Source organism: Cryptomeria japonica, unplaced genomic scaffold (genome assembly GCF_030272615.1).
Source record: "Cryptomeria japonica unplaced genomic scaffold, Sugi_1.0 HiC_scaffold_399, whole genome shotgun sequence".
Taxonomy (NCBI): domain Eukaryota; kingdom Viridiplantae; phylum Streptophyta; class Pinopsida; order Cupressales; family Cupressaceae; genus Cryptomeria; species Cryptomeria japonica.
In genome coordinates this window covers 70,001-90,000 of record NW_026729220.1, presented here as the reverse complement: position 1 = coordinate 90,000, position 20,000 = coordinate 70,001, and the positions used below count along the sequence as shown (strand labels likewise).

Below are 20,000 nucleotides of genomic sequence, written 5' to 3'. Positions count from 1 at the left end.
GCATTGATAGCAATCGAGGTGGGAGGCGAAGGATGCAGAAGTGAGAGCCGAGGGATGTAGCAGAGATAGCAATCGGGGTGTGTGATGCAGAAGAGATAGCAATCGAGGTGTGCGGTGGGAAGGGCCCAGCAGCCAGAATGCATGAAGCGACGGATGAAGCAGTGATGACAACCGGGCTGTGAGGAGAGGAGGGATGCAGCCAAGAAAGCAATCAGGGCTCGAGGCAAGGGATGCATCAAGGATAGCAATCATGTTGTGAGGCGAGATTCCAAAGGCTAAACGTGAGAGGCTGCAGGGTCGACTCAGAGAGGTCTATGCATGTGAGAGGCTGAAAGCAAGGTCAACTCGGAGCGGTCTATGCATCGGGCGCGCTTGGGGCGACTACCAGTGCCAACCCCTTATCCCGCGACGCGTCCGACAAAGAGAACGTTCCAAGGCGGCAGAGGAGGTTACCAGCCGAAGGATGCAGTAGCAATAACAGGTATAGTTCCGCGGCGGCCGAGAAGACTCACCGCATAGGAATCGGGATGCGAGGCGAGGGATGCGGCGGGAAGGCCCCGACGGCTAAACGGAAGAGGCTGCAGGGCCGCCTCGGAATGGTCCAAGCATCGGACGCGATTGGGACGACTACCAGTGCCAACCCCTTATCCCGCGATGCGTCCGATACACAGATAGTTCCAAGGCGGCCGAGGAGCCTCACCGCATATCAATCGGGGTGCGAGGCGAGGGATGGGGCGGGAAGGCCCCAACGGCTAGACGGAAGAGGCTTCAGGGCCACCTCGGAATGCTCCAAGCATCGGACGCGCTTGGGGCGACTACCAGTGCCAACCCCTTATCCCGCGATGCGTCCGATACACAGATGGTTCCAAGGCGGCCGAGGAGCCTCACCGCATAGCAATCGGGGGTGCGAGGCGAGGGATGGGGCGGGAAGGCCCCAACGGCTAGACGGAAGAGGCTTCAGGGCCGCCTCGGAATGGTCCAAGCATCGGACGCGCTTGGGGCGACTACCAGTGACAACCCCTCATCCCGCGATGCGTCCGATACGAAGATGGTTCCAAGGCGGCCGAGGAGCCTCACCGCATAGCAATCGGGGTGCGAGGTGGGGGATGCGGCGAGATGGCCCCAACGGCTAGACGGAAGAGGCCACAGGGCCGCGTCGGAATAGTCCAAGCATCGGACGCGCTTGGGGCGACTACCAGTGACAACCCCTTATCCCGCGATGCGTCCGATACGAAGATAGTTCCAAGGCGGCCGAGGAGCCTCACCGCATAGCAATCCGGGTGCGAGGTGGGGGATGCGGCGAGATGGCCCCAACGGCTAGACGGAAGAGGCTGCAGGGCCGCCTCGGAATAGTCCAAGCATCGGACGCGCTTGGGGCGACTACCAGTGACAACCCCTTATCCCGCGATGCTTCCGATACGAAGACAGTTCCAAGGCGGCCGAGGAGCCTCACCGCATAGCAATGGGGGTGCGAGGTGAGGGATGCGGCGAGATGGCCCCAACGGCTAGACGGAAGAGGCCACAGGGCCGCCTCGGAATAGTCCAAGCATCGGACGCGCTTGGGGCGACTACCAGTGACAACCCCTTATCCCGCGATGCATCCGATACGAAGATAGTTCCCAGGCGGCCGAGGAGCCTCACCGCATAGCAATCGGGGTGCGAGGCGAGGGATGCGGCGAGATGGCCCCAAAGGGTAGACGGAAGAGGCTGCGGGGCCGCCTCGGAATAGTCCAAGCATCGAACGCGCTTGGGGCGACTACCACTGCCAACCCCTTATCCCGCGATGCGTCCGATACACAGATAGTTCCGAGGCGGCCGAGGAGCTGGGGGATGCGGCGAGATGGCCCCAACGGCTAGACGGAAGAGGCTGCAGGGCCGCCTCGGAATAGTCCAAGCATCGGACGCGCTTGGGGCGACTACCAGTGACAACCCCTTATCCCGCGATGCGTCCGATACACAGATAGTTCCGAGGCGGCCAAGGAGCCTCACCGCATAGCAATCGTGGTGCGAGGTGGGGGATGCAGCGAGATGGCCCCAACGGCTAGACGGAAGAGGCTGCAGGGCCGCCTCGGAATGGTCCAAGCATCGGACGCGCTTGGGGCGACTACCACTGCCAACCCCTTATCCCGCGATGCGTCCGATACACAGATAGTTCCAAGGCGGCCGAGGAGCCTCACCGAATAGCAATCGGGGTGCGAGGCGAGGGATGCGGCGAGAAAGCCCCAACGGCTAGAGGGAAGAGGCTTCAGGTCCGCCTCGGAATGGTCCAAGCATCGGACGCGCTTGGGGCGACTACCAGTGACAACCCCTTATCCCGCGACGCGTCCGATACACAGATAGTTCCAAGGCGGCCGAGGAGCCTCACCGCATAGCAATCGGGGTGCGAGGCGAGGGATGCGGCGAGAAGGACCCAACGGCTAGACGGAAGAGGCTTCAGGGCCGCCTCGGAATGGTCCAAGCATCGGACGCGCTTGGGGCGACTACCAGTGACAACCCCTTATCCCGCGACGCGTCCGATACACAGATAGTTCCAAGGCGGCCGAGGAGCCTCACCGCATAGCAATCGGGGTGCGAGGCGAGGGATGCGGCGAGAAGGACCCAACGGCTAGACGGAAGAGGCTTCAGGTCCGCCTCGGAATGGTCCAAGCATCGGACGCGCTTGGGGCGACTACCAGTGACAACCCCTTATCCCGCGACGCGTCCGATACACAGATAGTTCCAAGGCGGCCGAGGAGCCTCACCGCATAGCAATCGGGGTGCGAGGCGAGGGATGCGGCGAGAAGGACCCAACGGCTAGACGGAAGAGGCTTCAGGGCCGCCTCGGAATGGTCCAAGCATCGGACGCGCTTGGGGCGACTACCAGTGACAACCCCTTATCCCGCGATGCGTCCGATACACAGATAGTTCCAAGGCGGCCGAGGAGCCTCACCGCATAGCAATCGGGGTGCGAGGCGAGGGATGCGGCGAGAAGGACCCAACGGCTAGACGGAAGAGGCTTCAGGGCCGCCTCGGAATGGTCCAAGCATCGGACGCGCTTGGGGCGACTACCAGTGACAACCCCTTATCCCGCGACGCGTCCGATACACAGATAGTTCCAAGGCGGCCGAGGAGCCTCACCGCATAGCAATCGGGGTGCGAGGCGAGGGATGCGGCAAGAAGGACCCAACGGCTAGACGGAAGAGGCTTCAGGGCCGCCTCGGAATGGTCCAAGCATCGGACGCGCTTGGGGCGACTACCAGTGACAACCCCTTATCCCGCGACGCGTCCGATACACAGATAGTTCCAAGGCGGCCGAGGAGCCTCACCGCATAGCAATCGGGGTGCGAGGCGAGGGATGCGGCGAGAAGGACCCAACGGCTAGACGGAAGAGGCTTCAGGTCCGCCTCGGAATGGTCCAAGCATCGGACGCGCTTGGGGCGACTACCAGTGACAACCCCTTATCCCGCGACGCGTCCGATACACAGATAGTTCCAAGGCGGCCGAGGAGCCTCACCGCATAGCAATCGGGGTGCGAGGCGAGGGATGCGGCGAGAAGGACCCAACGGCTAGACGGAAGAGGCTTCAGGGCCGCCTCGGAATGGTCCAAGCATCGGACGCGCTTGGGGCGACTACCAGTGACAACCCCTTATCCCGCGACGCGTCCGATACACAGATAGTTCCAAGGCGGCCGAGGAGCCTCACCGCATAGCAATCGGGGTGCGAGGCGAGGGATGCGGCGAGAAGGACCCAACGGCTAGACGGAAGAGGCTTCAGGGCCGCCTCGGAATGGTCCAAGCATCGGACGCGCTTGGGGCGACTACCAGTGACAACCCCTTATCCCGCGATGCGTCCGATACACAGATAGTTCCAAGGCGGCCGAGGAGCCTCACCGCATAGCAATCGGGGTGCGAGGCGAGGGATGCGGCGAGAAGGACCCAACGGCTAGACGGAAGAGGCTTCAGGGCCGCCTCGGAATGGTCCAAGCATCGGACGCGCTTGGGGCGACTACCAGTGACAACCCCTTATCCCGCGACGCGTCCGATACACAGATAGTTCCAAGGCGGCCGAGGAGCCTCACCGCATAGCAATCGGGGTGCGAGGCGAGGGATGCGGCGAGAAGGACCCAACGGCTAGACGGAAGAGGCTTCAGGGCCGCCTCGGAATGGTCCAAGCATCGGACGCGCTTGGGGCGACTACCAGTGACAACCCCTTATCCCGCGACGCGTCCGATACACAGATAGTTCCAAGGCGGCCGAGGAGCCTCACCGCATAGCAATCGGGGTGCGAGGCGAGGGATGCGGCGAGAAGGACCCAACGGCTAGACGGAAGAGGCTTCAGGGCCGCCTCGGAATGGTCCAAGCATCGGACGCGCTTGGGGCGACTACCAGTGACAACCCCTTATCCCGCGACGCGTCCGATACACAGATAGTTCCAAGGCGGCCGAGGAGCCTCACCGCATAGCAATCGGGGTGCGAGGCGAGGGATGCGGCGAGAAGGACCCAACGGCTAGACGGAAGAGGCTTCAGGGCCGCCTGGGAATGGTCCATGCATCGCACGCGCTTGGGGCGACTACCAGTGACAACCCCTTATCCCGCGACGCGTCCGATACACAGATAGTTCCAAGGCGGCCGAGGAGCCTCACCGCATAGCAATCGGGGTGCGAGGCGAGGGATGCGGCGAGAAGGACCCAACGGCTAGACGGAAGAGGCTTCAGGGCCGCCTCGGAATGGTCCAAGCATCGGACGCGCTTGGGGCGACTACCAGTGACAACCCCTTATCCCGCGACGCGTCCGATACACAGATAGTTCCAAGGCGGCCGAGGAGCCTCACCGCATAGCAATCGGGGTGCGAGTCGAGGGATGCGGCGAGAAGGACCCAACGGCTAGACGGAAGAGGCTTCAGGGCCGCCTCGGAATGGTCCAAGCATCGGACGCGCTTGGGGCGACTACCAGTGACAACCCCTTATCCCGCGATGCGTCTGATACACAGATAGTTCCAAGGCGGCCGAGGAGCCTCACCGCATAGCAATCGGGGTGCGAGGCAAGGGATGCGGCGAGAAGGACCCAACGGCTAGACGGAAGAGGCTTCAGGGCCGCCTCGGAATGGTCCAAGCATCGGACGCGCTTGGGGCGACTACCGTTGCCAACCCCTTATCCCGCGATGCGTCTGATACACAAATAGTTCCGAGGCGGCCGAGGAGCCTCACCGCATAGCAATCGGGTTGCGAGGCAGATTATTGGGAAGGGAACCCCCTGGGATGCGGCTCAAGCAGTGCCCAAAGGGACTGGAATGCGGAATCACATCGAGAGACCCAAATGCTATACGAGGGCTCAAATCGAATTATCGATTTGGCCACGACATGGACGCATCGGAACGACTACCTTTGCCGAACCACTCGCAATTGCATCCATACCGAAACCAATAGACATTTCCGTTAGAGCCCTCGCATAGCATTCGGGAATCTCGCATGCCCCTCTAAATCGACCAATGCTGGCGCTCAACGAAAATCCGAGCGCTACCACCGTTCGAGCGCCAGCATTGGTCGAGTTAGAGGGGCACGGGGGAGAATGCTCCAGTCAACACCTCCCCTATATAAGTTATTTGTCCGATTCTCGCACAACCGTAGTCTGCCTCGTCGAATCAAACAACGGTCCCAGATTCCGACTTCCGTTCCGTAGAGACCCAAAAGCTAGATGGAGGCTCGCAAGAAAGAGAGTCGGCGCATAGCAATCGGGTTTCTCGAACGTTTAGGGACCGAGCTCACTTGCGGATAGGGCAAAATCCGCCAAGCAACCCAAAAGATAGACGGGGGCTCGAATCGAATCGCCTAGGCGGCCACAACAACGACGTGTTGGATCGACTACCAGTGCCAAACCATTCAGCAAGACTAGTCTGTGTCGAGGCCGGATAGAGATTCTCAGAGAGCGCCCGTATAGCATTTAGGAGACCTGCCGCGTCCCTCACACTCGACAAATGGTGGTGCACGTTTATAAATCCGAGCGATCCCAACCCTTTCAAGCACCAACATCGGTCGAGATAGAGGGGCACGGAGGGGGCTGCGTGAGACAACACAGTCCCCTATATAAGTTATTTGTCCGATTCTCACACATCCGAAGAATGGTCATCAAATCGGACAACAGCCCAAACTTCCGACTTCCGTCCCAGAAAGCCCAAGAGCTATCTAAAACGTTCATGGCCGGAACTCGATCGCGGCTATACCAGTCCGCCAAGCAACCCAAAAGCTAGACTGGAGCTCTAGTCGAATCACCTCTGTGGCCATTGCAAGGACGTGTTGGAGCGACTACCATTGCCGAACCATTCCGCAGGTCGAGTCCATACCAAGGCCGCATAGAGATTCACGATGAGCTCCTGCATAGCAATCAGGAGACTTGCCGTGTCCATCACAATCGATAAATCCTGGTGCAAGATTTTTGCATCCGAGCGCTCCAACCAGTCGAGCACCAGCATCAATCGACATAAACGGGCACGGGGGGAGGATGCTCGAGAACACTACCTCCCCTATATAAGTTATTTGTCCGATTCTCAAGCAGCCGAAGTCTGGTCATCGAATCGGGTCAAAGACCACAACTTCCGACTTTACCCACAATGCAAGTCATCGAATCGAACATCGGCCCCCGAGTCGGACTCCATGCGTATGTCAGGTCATCGGACCCAAATTCCGCCTTCCTGCGCATGGCGGGCCATCAATATCAACTCGGTCATCGGACCCAAACTCCGCCTTTCTGCGCATGGCACGCCTTCAAATCGGTCATCGGACCCAAATTCCGCCTTCCTGTGCATGGCGGGCCATCAACATCAACTCGGTCATCGGACCCAAATTCCGCCTTTCTGCGCATGGCACGCCATCAACTCGGTCATCGGACCCAAATTCCGCCTTCCTGCGCATGGCAGGTCATCGGACACAAATTCAGACCTCGCCAATATGCCTACGTATCGAATCGGTCATCGGACCCAACTTCCGACTTCATCCATACTGTAGGGTCTTTGAGGTTGGCGCGGTGCGCTCAACCCGGGGAGTCGACCCATCGAAGCATACACCTCCCCTATATAAGCTATTTGTCCGATTCCCACACCTGTGTAGTTTGCACCTCTGACCAGGACATCGACCCCAACTTCCGAACTCGACTGCAACGACGGCACCAGCGCCTTGGTGCGCACCTTGCGACGCACAGTCCCAACATTCGCCTTCCTGCACATGGCAGGTCATCGGACCCAAATTCCGACCTCGCGAGTATGCCTACATATCGAATCGGTCATCGGACACAACTTCCGACTTCATCCATACCGTAGGGTCTTTGAGGTTGGCGCGGTGCGCTCAACCCGGGGAGTCGACCCAACGAAGCATACACCTCCCCTATATAAGCTATTTGTCCGATTCCCACACCTGTGTAGTTTGCACCTCCGATCAGGACATCGACCCCAACTTCCGAACTCGCCTGCAACGACCGAACCAGCGCCTTGGTGCGCACCTTGCAACGCACAGTGCCAACATTCGCCTTCCTGCACATGGCAGGTCATCGGACCCAAATTCCGACCTCGCGAGTATGCCTACATATCGAATCGGTCATCGGACCCAACTTCCGACTTCATCCATACCGTAGGGTCTTTGAGGTTGGCGCGGTGCGCTCAACCCGGGGAGTCGACCCAACGAAGCATACACCTCCCCTATATAAGCTATTTGTCCGATTCCCACACCTGTGTAGCTTGCACCTCCGATCAGGACATCGACCCCAACTTCCGAACTCGACTAAAAAGACCGCACCAGCACCTTGGTGTGCACCTTGCAACGCACAGTGCCAACATTCGCCTTCCTGCACATGGCAGGTCATCGGACCCAAATTCCGACCTCATGAGCATACCTACTAATCGAATCGGTCATCGGACCCAACTTCCGACTTCATCCATACCGTAGGGTCTTTGAGGTTGGCGCGGTGCGCTCAACCTGGGGAGTCGACCCATCGAAGCATACACCTCCCCTATATAAGCTATTTGTCCGATTCCGACACCTGTGTAGTTTGCACCTCCGCTCAGGACATCGACCCCAACTTCCGAACTCGCCTGCAACGACCGAACCAGCGCCTTGGTGCGCACCAAAAGTGCGCACTTTTGGAGGGCACTTTTGTGCGCTCCAAAGGTGCGCACTTTTGGAGGGCACTTTTGTGCGCTCCAAAGGTGCGCACTTTTGGAGGGCACTTTTTGGAGGGCACTTTTGTGCGCTCCAAAGGTGCGCACTTTTGGAGGGCACTTTTTGGAGGGCACTTTTCTGCGCTCCAAAGGTGCGCACTTTTGGAGGGCACTTTTTGGAGGGCACTTTTCTGCGCTCCAAAGGTGCGCACTTTTGGAGGGCACTTTTTGGAGGGCACTTTTCTGCGCTCCAAAGGTGCGCACTTTTGGAGGGCACTTTTTGGAGGGCACTTTTCTGCGCTCCAAAGGTGCGCACTTTTGGAGGGCACTTTTGTGCACTCCAAAGGTGCACACTTTTGGAGGGCACTTTTTGGAGGGCACTTTTCTGCACTCCAAAGGTGCGCACTTTTGGAGGGCACTTTTTGGAGGGCACTTTTGTGCGCTCCAAAGGTGCGCACTTTTGGAGGGCACTTTTTGGAGGGCACTTTTGTGCGCTCCAAAGGTGCGCACTTTTGGAGGGCACTTTTGTGCACTCCAAAGGTGCGCACTTTTGGAGGGCACTTTTCCTGCGCTCCAAAGGTGCACACCTAGGTGAGCACCTTCGACCACACCTTGTAGCACACCAAACTCTGACTTTCGACTTCATCCGCAATGCAGGGTCTTTGAGGTTGGCGCAATGCGCACAACCAGGGGAGTCGACCCATCAAACCCAACACCTCCCCTATATAAGCTATTTGTCTGATTCTCATACATGCGTAGCCTGCAGGAGCAATTAGGACATCGACCCCAACTTTCGGCTTCTAAACGAAAACAAGGTCTTTGAGGTTGGTGTAATGCGAACAACTAGGGGAGTCAACCCATCAAACCCAACACCTCCCCTATATAAGCTATTTGTCTGATTCTCATACATGTGTAGTCTACAGGAGCAATTAGGACATCGACCCCAACTTTTGACTTCTTAACGAAAACAAGGTCTTTGAGGTTGACGTAATGCGCACAACCAGGGGAGTCGACCCATCAAACCCAACACCTCCCCTATATAAGCTATTTGTCCGATTCTCATACATGTGTAGCCTACAGGAGCCATTAGGACATTGACCCCAACTTTTGACTTCTTAACGAAAACAAGGTCTTTGAGGTTGGCGTAATGCGCACAACCAAGGGAGTTGACCCATCAAACCCAACACCTCCCCTATATAAGCTATTTGTCTGATTCTCATACATGTGTAGCCTGCAACAACGATTAGGACATCCACCCCAACTTCTGAATTCGTCTGCGTTGACCGCACCAAAGGTGCACGCCTTGGTGCTCACCAAAATCCGACTTCCGACTTCTTCTGCTATGCGGGGTCTTTGAGGTTGGCGCAGTGCGCACAACCAGGGGAGTCAACCCACCGAATGCAACACCTCCCCTATATAAGCTATTTGTCTGATTCTCATACATGCGTAGACTGCAGCAATGATTAGGACATCCACCCCAACTTTTGACTTCTTAAACAAGACAGGGTCTTTGAAGTTGGTGCAGTGCACACAACCAGGGGAGTCGACCCATCAAACGCAACACCTCCCCTATATAAAGCTATTTGTCCGATTCTCATACGTGTAGTCTGCAGCAGCGATTAGGACATCGACCCCAACTTCCGAATTCGTTTGCATTGACCGCACCAAAGGTGCACGCCTTGGTGTGCACCTTGGAGTGCACTTTGGTGCTCACCTCGGTGCACACTTTGGTGTGCACCTCGGTGTGCACCAAAGGTGCGCACCTTGGAGCGCACCAAAGGTGTACACTTTGGAGCGCACCACATAGGGTCTTTGAGAGGTTGGCGCAGTGCGCACACCAAGGTGGGTGTTGAGGTGCGTGCCGAGGTGGGTGGGTGCTAGGGTGCGCTCCATGGTGGGTGCCAGGGTGGGTGCGTGCTAGGGTGGATTCCAAAGAGGGTCATAGGGTGGGTGCCAAGGTGGGTTGGTGATATAGTGGGTTCAAAGGTGGGTACTAGGGTGGGTTCCAAGGTGGGTCACAAGTTGGGTGCCAGGATGCGTGGGTGTTAGGTTGGGTGCCAAGGTGGGCTCCTGCGTGGGTGGGTGCTAGGGTGGGTTTCAAGGTGGACGCGAGGGCGGGTGCCAAGGTGGGTAACAAGTTGGGTGTTAGGATGGGTGAGTGCTAGAGTGGGTGCCAAGGTGGGTGGGTGCTAAGGTGGATGCCAAGGTGGTTCACAGGGTGGGTGGGTTCTAGGGTGAGTTCCAAGGTGGGTCACAGGTTTAGTGCTAGGGTGCGTGTCAAGGCGGGTGTCGAGGTGCCTGGGTGCTAGGGTGTGGATGCCAATGTGGGTCATAGGGTGGGTACTAGGGTGGGCTGCAATGTGGGTGCCAAGGTGGGTAACATGCTCGGTTGGTTCTAAATTGGGTGTCAGGGTGGGTGTGCACCCACCTTGCCCGAGGTGGGTGCCAAGGTGCCAGTGTGGGTGGGTGCTAAGGTGGATGCCAAGGTGGGTGAGAAGGTGGGTGATAGGTTGAGTGGTAGGATGGGTGGGTGCCAAGATGGGTCACAGGGTGGGTGCAAGGGTGGGTAGGTGCTAGGGTTGGTGTCAGGGTGGGTGGGTGCTAGGTTGGGTTCCAAGGTGGGTGCGAGGGTGAGTGTCAAGGTGGGTCACAGGTTAGGTGCTAGGATGGGTGAGTGCTAGGGTGCAAAGGTGCCAGAATGGGTGCTAGGATGGGTCGATGCTAGGGTGAGTGGCAAGGTGGGTCCACAAGTGTCAAGGTGGGTGCCGAGGTGGGTGCCAACTTGGGTTCCAAGGTGGGTGCCAAGTGGGCGACTGCTATGGTGGATGCCAAGGTGGGTCACGGGGTGGGTGCCAAGTTGCTAGGTTGTGTTCCAAGGTGGGTGCCAACGTGGCTGCTAGGGTGCGTGGGTTAAAGGGTGTGTCACAACGTGGGTGCCAGGATGGGTGCGCACCCACACTGGCCAAGACGGGTGCAAGGTTGGGTTCCAAGCCCGGTCACAGGCTGGGTGCTAGGATGGGTGGGTGCCAAGGTGGGCACCAGGGTGGGTGCACCCACCCTGGCCAAGGTGGGTCACGGGGTGGGTCCTAGGGTGGGTAACAGGGTGGGTACTAAGGTGCGTGCCAAGGTGGGTCATGGGGTGGGTGCCAAGGTGGGCACCAGGGTGGGTGTGCACCAACCCTAGCCAGGGTAGGTCACGGGGTGGTTGTCGGGGTGGGCGTCAAGGAGCCAAGGTGGGTGGCAAGTAGCCAAGTTGCGTGCCAAGGTGGGTGTCGGGGTGGGTGCCAAGGATCCAAGGTGGGTGCCAAGGAACCAAGGTGGGTGTCTGGGTGGGTGCCGAGGTGGGAGCCAGGGTGGGTCCCAAGGTGAGTGCAAAGGTGGGTGCCAGGGTCAAGGTGAGTGCCAATGTGGGTTCCAAGGTGCCAGGGTCAGGGTGAGTGCCAATGTGGGTTCAAAGGTGCTAAGTTGGGTGCGAGGTTGGGTGCGAGGGTGGGTGGGTGCCAAGGTGTGCTAGGTGGAAGCCCGGGTGGGTCGGCATCCCATGGGTGTCGAGTTGGGTGCCTGATGGGTGCTTCTTGTCAAGTTTTAGTCGTCGGGACTCATTTCGAGCCTTAGAGGTCGTTTCTTGTCCGGTTGCCCTGTCTTCGACCTGGGAACCCAATTTTGGTCCTCGGGTCCCATTTTTTTTTGTCTCGCATCCCACTTTTGGCCTGTGGCCTTTTCGGGGTCGATTCTCGTTTTGGGCATCAGAGCATGTTTCTTCTCCTAAAACCCAATATTTGTTTATTAAGTCTCGGAACACATTTTTGTTCTCGTGGACCCATCATGGGTCTTGGAACGCATTTGTGGTCCTTGGGTCCCATTTTGCATCCCGAAACTTGTGTTTTGGTGCTTGATCCCTATTTTGGGTGCCCACCTTGCACCAAGTGCGCACCCGGGGCAAACCGAGCGCCTTGGTGCACCGGGGCAAGATCGAGCGTGCACCCGAGGCGCCCCGAACATGCACCAAGGTGCACTCGGCCCACATGTGAGCGCAGGTCGTTGCGCCCGAGGTGGTGTGTGGGCACCGCGTTGCAGACGGGACACTGCACGCACACGACGCCCCGTCCAGGTGCACGCACGTAGGCCGGGCCGGGTGCACACCCGACGCCCTAGCAAGGTGCGCGCACCCGGGCAGGGCTCACACTTGGCGAACGGGGCGCACTTCGCGAGGGAGGGTGTGCACCTCGACGGGGGTGGGTGGCCGGGGTGGATTCGCACGTGGGTCGCGGTTTGCTAAGTACACACTGCGACAAGCTCATAACGGGTGCGATCATACCAGCGTTAGTGCACCGGATCCCATCAGAACTCCGCAGTTAAGCGCGCTTGGGCCGGAGTAGTACTGGGATGGGTGACCTCCCGGGAAGTCCCGGTGTTGCACCCTTTCTTAGTTTTTCGCCGGGCGTCGCAATGCTATTTGAATAAACCTTTTGCCCGTTTGCGTTCTCGTCGGGGCCGGGCCGGGCCGGGGTGCGCTGCCCGCACTACCGCGCGCGCGGGGGCGACACCGAGCGCGCACCCGAGGTGCCCCGAGCACACAGGCCACGGTGCAACCCGGGCGTTGTGCGCGCACCCCGGTGCGCCCGAGGTGCTGCGCGCGCACCCAGGTGAAATCGGTGTGCACCTCGGCCAGTGCGCGCTCGGTCGAGTCGCGCACGTTGGCCAAGGTGCACGGTGATGTTTCTTACTCTAAGGTTCCGCACCAGACGCCCGGGACAGGTGAGCGAAGCTGGGCGGGGCCGGGTGCGCGGCCGGGGCAGGTGCACGCAGCTGGAGAGAGCTTTGGAGCACACCAGAGGTGCGCACCTTGGAGCACACTTCGGAGCGCACCAATGATGCGCTCCATTCAAAAGTTTCCTGAAAAGGCAAAAAAAGTTGAGATTATAGAATTTCCCACTTGAGAGATTGTAAAAAAAAAAAATTTAAAATGAAGGAAACGCGGGTGCCAAGGTGTGCGCGCCCGGGTGCGCAGCCCAGCCAAGGTGTGCGCACCAAGGCGCCCACCCTGGCGAAGGTGCACGCAAGGTGCGCACCCGAGGCAAACCGGACAATTAACCCAACTTTCGACTTCGCGCGCACCTGCGCACCTTGGAGCGCACTTCGGAGCGCTCCTTGGTGCGCACCAATCTTGGGCACCTCGGAGTGCACCATGGCGCCCACCAAGGTGCGCACCCGGGGCAAACCGAGCTCCGACTTCGTGCGCACCTTGGAGCGCACGAAAGGTGCGCACCATGGCGCCCACCAAGGTGCGCAGCCCAGCCAAGGCGTGCGCATCAAGGTGCGCACCCTGGCGAAGGTGCGCACCCGGGGCAAACCGAGCTCCGACTTCGTGCGCACCTTGGAGCGCACAAAGGGTGCGCAACCCAGCCAAGGTGTGCGCACCCCGGGCAAACCGAGCTCCGAATCGTGCGCACCTTGGAGCACACTTCGGAGCCCTCCTTGGTGCGCACCGATGTTGCGCACCTCGGAGCGCACCCGGGGAAAACAATGCAATTAACCCGACTTTCGACTTCGTGGGCACCTCGGAGCGCTCTCGGGTTCGCACCTCGGAGCACACCGAGGTGCGCACCTTTGATGCGCTGCCTTCACCAATTTCCAGAAAAGGCAAGAAAACATTGAGAAGGTGTGCGCACCGAGGTGCCCACCCTGGCGAAGGTGCACGCGAGGTGCGCACCCGGGGCAAACCGGGCTCCGACTTCGTGCACGCCATGCTGCGCACCTTGGAGGGCCATGGTGCGCACCTTGGAGCACACTTCGGAGCGCTCAATGGTGCCCAACCCAGCCAAGGTGCCCACCGCGGCGAAGGTGCACGCGAGGTGCGCACCCGGGGCAAACCGGGCTCCGACTTCGTGCACGCCGCACCTTGGAGCACACTTCGGAGCGCTCCTTGGTGCGCACCAGGGCGCGCAACCCAGCCGAGGTGCCCACCCCGGCGAAGGTGCACGCGGGGTGCGCACCCGGGGCAAACCGGGCTCCGACTTCGTGCACGCCATGGTGCCCACCGCGCCAAGGTGCACGCGAGGTGCGCACCCGGGGCAAACCGGGCTCCGACTTCGTGCACGCCGCACCTTGGAGCACACTTCGGAGCGCTCCTTGGTGCGCACCAGGGCGCGCAACCCAGCCGAGGTGCCCACCCCGGCGAAGGTGCACGCGAGGTGCGCACCCGGGGCAAACCGGGCTCCGACTTCGTGCACGCCATGGTGCCCACCGCGGCGAAGGTGCACGCGAGGTGCGCACCCGGGGCAAACCGGGCTCCGACTTCGTGCACGCCGCACCTTGGAGCACACTTCGGAGCGCTCCTTGGTGCGCACCATGGTGCCCACCAGGGCGCGCAACCCCGCCGAAGGTGCACGCGAGGTGCGCACCCGGGGCAAACCGGGCTCCGACTTCGTGCACGCCGCACCTTGGAGCACACTTCGGAGCGCTCCTTGGTGCGCACCAGGGCGCGCAACCCCGCCGAAGGTGCACGCGAGGTGCGCACCCGGGGCAAACCGGGCTCCGACTTCGTGCACGCCATGGTGCGCACCAGGGTGCCCACCGCGGCGAAGGTGCGCACCCGGGGCAAACCAGGCTCCGACTTCGTGCACGCCGCACCTTGGAGCACACTTCGGAGCGCTCCTTGGTGCGCACCAGGGCGCGCAACCCAGCCGAGGTGCCCACCCCGGCGAAGGTGCACGCGAGGTGCGCACCCGGGGCAAACCGGGCTCCGACTTCGTGCACGCCATGGTGCCCACCGCGGCGAAGGTGCGCACCCGGGGCAAACCGGGCTAGGACTTCGTGCACGCCGCACCTTGGAGCACACTTTGGAGCGCTCCTTGGTGCGCACCATGGTGCCCACCAGGCCGCGCAACCCAGCCAAGGTGTGCGCACCAAGGTGCACGCGAGGTGCGCACCCGGGGCAAACCGGGGTCCGGCTTCGTGCACGCCGCACCTTGGAGCACACATCGGGGCGCTCCCGGGTTCGCACCGGCGTTGCGCACCGTGGTGGGCACCTCGGAGCGCACCGTGGTGGGCACCTCGGAGCACACCAAGGTGGGCAGCGAGGTGCGCACCTTTGATGCGATGCCTTCACTAATTTCCATAAAAGGCAAAAAAAAACGAGATTTTAAAATTTCCGTTTTGAAAGATAGTGAGAAAAAGGGAATGCTGGTGCCATCTTGAGCCCGCCCTGGTGCGCAGCCCAGCCAAGGTGTGCGCACCAAGGTGCCCACCCTGGCGAAGGTGCGCGCCCGGGCAATTAACCCAACTTCCAACTTCGCGCGCGCCAGGGTGGGAGCGCACCCAACAACCGGGCCTGGGAAGAGCCAATGCGAGAAACCCCACCAAACGCTCTGACAAAAAAAGAGGGGGCGCTCCAGTAACCCCGCTTCGGAGCGCACCCTGGGCAAACCCAGCCAGGGTGCCCACCCCGGCCAAGGTGCAGGCGAGGTGCGCACCCGGGGCAAACCGGGCTCCGACAACGTGCACGCCGCACCTTGGAGCACACTTCGTAGCGCTCCCGGGTGCGCACCTCAGAGCACACCAAGGTGGGCAGCGAGGTGCGCACCTTTGATGCGCTGCCTTCACTAATTTCCAGAAAAGGCAAAAAAAAGAGGAGATTTTAAAATTTCCGTTTTGAAAGATAGTGAAAAAAACGGAACGCGGGTGCCATCTTGAGCCCGCCCTGGTGCACAGCCCAGGTAAGGTGCCCACCCTGGCAAAGGTGCGCACCCGGGCAATTAACCCTACTTCCGACTTCGTGCGCGCCAGGGTGGCAACCGGGCCTGGGAAGAGCCAATGCGAGAAACCCCACCAAACGCTCCGACAAAAAAAGAGGCGGCGCTCCAATAACCCCGCTTCGGAGCGCAGCCGGGGCAAACCCAGCCAAGGTGCCCACCCCGACGAAGGTGCACGCGAGGTGCGCACCCGGGGCAAACCGGGCTCCGACAACGTGCACGCAGCACCTTGGAGCACACTTCGAAGCACTCCCGGGTGCCCACCGGCGTTGCGCACCGTGGTGGGCAGCGAGGTGCGCACCTTTGATGCGCTGCCTTCACTAATTTCCAGAAAAGGCAAAAAAAAATGAGATTTTAAAATTTCCGTTTTGAAAGATAGTGAAAAAAACGGAACGCGGGTGCCATCTTGAGCCCGCCCTGGTGCGCAGCCCAGGCAAGGCATGCGCACCAAGGTGCCCACCCGCGGTGCACGCCCGGGGCAAACCGGGCTCCGACTTCGTGCAGGCCGCACCTTGGAGCACACTTCGGAGCGCTCCTTGGTGCGCACCATGGTGCCCACCAGGGCGCACCCGGGGCAAACCGGGCTCCGACTTCGTGCACGCCGCACCTTGGAGCACACATCGGAGCGCTCCCAGGTTCGCACCAGCGTTGCGCACCTTTGATGCGCTGCCTTCACTAATTTCCAGAAAAGGCAAAAAAAAACGATATTTTAAAATTTCCGTTCTGAAAGATAGTGAAAAAAACGGAACGCGGGTGCCATCTTGAGCCCTTCCTGGTGCGCAGCCCAGGCAAGTTGTGCGCACCAAGGTGCCCACCCTGGCGGAGGTGCGCGCCCGGGGCAAACCGGGCTCCGACTTCGTGCACTGCATGGTGCCCACCAAGGCGCGCAACCCAGCCAAGGTGCCCACCGCAGCGAAGGTGCACGCGAGGTGCGCACCCGAGGTGCACACCCGGGGCAAACCGAGCTCCGACTTCGTGCACGCCGCACCTTGGAGCACACTTCAGAGCGCTCCTTGGTGCGCACCAGGGCGCGCAACCCAGCCAAGGTGCTCACCCCGGCGAAGGTGCACGCGAGGTGCGCACCCGGGGCAAGCCGGGCTCGGACTTCGTGCACGCCGCACCTTGGAGCACACATCGGAGCGCTCCCGGGTTCGCACCAGCATTGCGCACCTTTGATGCGCTGCCTTCACTAATTTCCAGAAAAGGCAAAAAAAAAAAAAAAACGAGATTTTAAAATTTCCGTTTTGAAAGATAGTGAAAAAAACGGAACGCGGGTGCCATCTTGAGCCCGCCCTGGTGTGCAGCCCAGGCAAGTTGTGCGCACCAAGGCACCCACCCTGGCCAAGGTGGGTCACGGGGTGGGTCCTAGGGTGGGTAACGGGGTGGGTACTAAGGTGCGTGCCAAGGTGGGTCATGGGGTGGGTGCCAAGGTGGGCACCAGGGTGGGTGTGCACCAACCCTAGCCAGGGTAGGTCACGGGGTGGTTGTCGGGGTGGGCGTCAAGGAGCCAAGGTGGGTGGCAAGTAGCCAAGTTGCGTGCCAAGGTGGGTGTCGGGGTGGGTGCCAAGGATCCAAGGTGGGTGCCAAGGAACCAAGGTGGGTGTCTGGGTGGGTGCCGAGGTGGGAGCCAGGGTGGGTCCCAAGGTGAGTGCAAAGGTGGGTGCCAGGGTCAAGGTGAGTGCCAATGTGGGTTCCAAGGTGCCAGGGTCAGGGTGAGTGCCAATGTGGGTTCAAAGGTGCTAAGTTGGGTGCGAGGTTGGGTGCGAGGGTGGGTGGGTGCCAAGGTGTGCTAGGTGGAAGCCCGGGTGGGTCGGCATCCCATGGGTGTCGAGTTGGGTGCCTGATGGGTGCTTCTTGTCAAGTTTTAGTCGTCGGGACTCATTTCGAGCCTTAGAGGTCGTTTCTTGTCCGGTTGCCCTGTCTTCGACCTGGGAACCCAATTTTGGTCCTCGGGTCCCATTTTTTTTTGTCTCGCATCCCACTTTTGGCCTGTGGCCTTTTCGGGGTCGATTCTCGTTTTGGGCATCAGAGCATGTTTCTTCTCCTAAAACCCAATATTTGTTTATTAAGTCTCGGAACACATTTTTGTTCTCGTGGACCCATCATGGGTCTTGGAACGCATTTGTGGTCCTTGGGTCCCATTTTGCATCCCGAAACTTGTGTTTTGGTGCTTGATCCCTATTTTGGGTGCCCACCTTGCACCAAGTGCGCACCCGGGGCAAACCGAGCGCCTTGGTGCACCGGGGCAAGATCGAGCGTGCACCCGAGGCGCCCCGAACATGCACCAAGGTGCACTCGGCCCACATGTGAGCGCAGGTCGTTGCGCCCGAGGTGGTGTGTGGGCACCGCGTTGCAGACGGGACACTGCACGCACACGACGCCCCGTCCAGGTGCACGCACGTAGGCCGGGCCGGGTGCACACCCGACGCCCTAGCAAGGTGCGCGCACCCGGGCAGGGCTCACACTTGGCGAACGGGGCGCACTTCGCGAGGGAGGGTGTGCACCTCGACGGGGGTGGGTGGCCGGGGTGGATTCGCACGTGGGTCGCGGTTTGCTAAGTACACACTGCGACAAGCTCATAACGGGTGCGATCATACCAGCGTTAGTGCACCGGATCCCATCAGAACTCCGCAGTTAAGCGCGCTTGGGCCGGAGTAGTACTGGGATGGGTGACCTCCCGGGAAGTCCCGGTGTTGCACCCTTTTTTAGTTTTTCGCCGGGCGTCGCAATGCTATTTGAATAAACCTTTTGCCCGTTTGCGTTCTCGTCGGGGCCGGGCCGGGCCGGGGTGCGCTGCCCGCACTACCGCGCGCGCGGGGGCGACACCGAGCGCGCACCCGAGGCGCCCCGAGCACACAGGCCACGGTGCAACCCGGGCGTTGTGCGCGCACCCCGGTGCGCCCGAGGTGCTGCGCGCGCACCCAGGTGAAATCGGTGTGCACCTCGGCCAGTGCGCGCTCGGTCGAGTCGCGCACGTTGGCCAAGGTGCACGGTGATGTTTCTTACTCTAAGGTTCCGCACCAGACGCCCGGGACAGGTGAGCGAAGCTGGGCGGGGCCGGGTGCGCGGCCGGGGCAGGTGCACGCAGCTGGAGAGAGCTTTGGAGCACACCAGAGGTGCGCACCTTGGAGCACACTTCGGAGCGCACCAATGATGCGCTCCATTCAAAAGTTTCCTGAAAAGGCAAAAAAAGTTGAGATTATAGAATTTCCCACTTGAGAGATTGTAAAAAAAAAAAATTTAAAATGAAGGAAACGCGGGTGCCAAGGTGTGCGCGCCCGGGTGCGCAGCCCAGCCAAGGTGTGCGCACCAAGGCGCCCACCCTGGCGAAGGTGCACGCAAGGTGCGCACCCGAGGCAAACCGGACAATTAACCCAACTTTCGACTTCGCGCGCACCTGCGCACCTTGGAGCGCACTTCGGAGCGCTCCTTGGTGCGCACCAATCTTGGGCACCTCGGAGTGCACCATGGCGCCCACCAAGGTGCGCACCCGGGGCAAACCGAGCTCCGACTTCGTGCGCACCTTGGAGCGCACGAAAGGTGCGCACCATGGCGCCCACCAAGGTGCGCAGCCCAGCCAAGGCGTGCGCATCAAGGTGCGCACCCTGGCGAAGGTGCGCACCCGGGGCAAACCGAGCTCCGACTTCGTGCGCACCTTGGAGCGCACAAAGGGTGCGCAACCCAGCCAAGGTGTGCGCACCCCGGGCAAACCGAGCTCCGAATCGTGCGCACCTTGGAGCACACTTCGGAGCCCTCCTTGGTGCGCACCGATGTTGCGCACCTCGGAGCGCACCCGGGGAAAACAATGCAATTAACCCGACTTTCGACTTCGTGGGCACCTCGGAGCGCTCTCGGGTTCGCACCTCGGAGCACACCGAGGTGCGCACCTTTGATGCGCTGCCTTCACCAATTTCCAGAAAAGGCAAGAAAACATTGAGAAGGTGTGCGCACCGAGGTGCCCACCCTGGCGAAGGTGCACGCGAGGTGCGCACCCGGGGCAAACCGGGCTCCGACTTCGTGCACGCCATGCTGCGCACCTTGGAGGGCCATGGTGCGCACCTTGGAGCACACTTCGGAGCGCTCAATGGTGCCCAACCCAGCCAAGGTGCCCACCGCGGCGAA

The 20,000-nt window shown here is 60.5% G+C and overlaps 2 non-coding genes across 2 annotated transcripts; both read left to right on the top strand.

Annotated features, from left to right (window-relative positions):
* Nucleotides 1–12,428: 12,428 nt before the first annotated feature.
* On the top strand, nt 12,429–12,547 carry LOC131871351 (5S ribosomal RNA). The gene has a single exon (XR_009369583.1). It is a non-coding gene; the product is annotated as a 5S ribosomal RNA (ribosomal RNA).
* A 5,914-nt stretch (nt 12,548–18,461) lies between these two features.
* On the top strand, nt 18,462–18,580 carry LOC131871350 (5S ribosomal RNA). Its single transcript, XR_009369582.1, has one exon. It is a non-coding gene; the product is annotated as a 5S ribosomal RNA (ribosomal RNA).
* The last annotated feature ends 1,420 nt before the right edge of the window (nt 18,581–20,000 follow it).